The sequence below is a fragment of the Gavialis gangeticus genome, unplaced genomic scaffold, assembly GCF_001723915.1.
Source record: "Gavialis gangeticus isolate Ggan-Ray unplaced genomic scaffold, GavGan_comp1, whole genome shotgun sequence".
Lineage (NCBI taxonomy): Eukaryota > Metazoa > Chordata > Crocodylia > Gavialidae > Gavialis > Gavialis gangeticus.
Genome location: NW_017729000.1, coordinates 48,778,556 through 48,779,876, shown reverse-complemented (window position 1 = coordinate 48,779,876; position 1,321 = coordinate 48,778,556). Strand labels below are relative to the sequence as shown.

Below are 1,321 nucleotides of genomic sequence, written 5' to 3'. Positions count from 1 at the left end.
CCCCCCACCACACCCCTTCCCTCCTCACTCCCCTTTCACCACAACTGACTTACTAGCTGCACATGGCTGTACCGGAAATCGGATCAGTATCAGCCAATATGCCTCCTTAAAAACTGGCTATCAGTATCGTCCCCCAAAATCTGAACTTAAATTAGCAACGGAAATCAAGGGCAACAAGAAGTCCTTCTTTAGGTACATAAAGAACAGGAGGAAAACAAATGGGAGCGTGGGGCCACTGTTCAACAACTCAGGACAGCTGGTCACCAGCACTCAGGAGAAAACTGAACTCCCAAATGACTACTTTGCTTCAGTATTTCACCAGGCCAAGGGGAAAATCATGCCAGGTAGGGTACAGAATGGGCATGGTAGGAATGACTGCCTTACTACTATTGCCGTAGAACTGGTGTGTGATCAGTTAAAAAAATCAGGCATATATAAGTTAGCAGGACTGAATGAACTTAATCTGAGAGTGCTGGAGGAGCTGGGTGAAGTCATTGTGGAACCCCTGGGGAAACTCTTCCAAAACTCATGGCACTCTGGAGACGTCCCTGAGGACTGGAAGTGGACCAACGTTGTGCCCATTGTCAAGAAGGGGAGGAGAGAGGATCCGGGTAACTACAGGCCAATCAGCCTAACTTCTATCCCAGGGAAAATCCTGGAAAAATTCATTAGAGTCTATGTGCAATAGGCTTTCAGAAGGTAGGATTCTGAACGACAGCCAGCATGGCTTTGTTGCAGGCAGGTCTCGTCTTACCAACCTCATCTCCTCCTATGATCAGGTAACTCACCACCTGGATAAGAGAGAGGAGGTTTCATAGTTGGTAGGGTCGGAAGGGACCTGGGCAGATCATCAAGTCCGACCCCCTGCCATGGCAGGAAAGAGTACTGGGGTCAAACGACCCCAGCAAGGTGTTCATCCAGCCTCCTCTTAAAGACCCCCAGGGTAGGAGCCAGCACCACTTCTCTTGGAAGCTGGTTCCAGATCCTAGCCGCCCTGACAGTAAAGTAGTGCCTCCTGATGTCTAGCCTGAATCTACCCTCTGCCAGCTTGTGACTTATTTCTTGTCACTCCAGGTAGTGCTCAGGGGAAGAGGGACTCTCCCAATTCCTGCTGGTCCCCTCTGACCAATTTGTAAACGGCCATTAGATACCTCCTCAGCCTTCTCTTGTGGAGGCTGAACAGGTTCAGGTCCCATAACCTCTCCTTGTAGGGCCTGCCCTGCTGACCCCTGAACATGCAGGTGACCCTCCTCTGGACCCTCTCCAAGTTGTCAACATCCCACCTGAAGTGCAGCACTCAGAACTGGATGCAGTACTCCAA

At 50.4% G+C, this 1,321-nt stretch overlaps 1 protein-coding gene across 1 annotated transcript in view; it reads right to left on the bottom strand.

Moving 5' to 3' along the window:
- ZMAT2 (zinc finger matrin-type 2) overlaps positions 1 to 1,321 on the bottom strand; it is a gene marked incomplete at its 5' end in the record, with an annotated part of 45,899 nt that overhangs the window by 35,001 nt on the left and 9,577 nt on the right. The gene's annotated exons all lie outside the window — the stretch shown is intronic.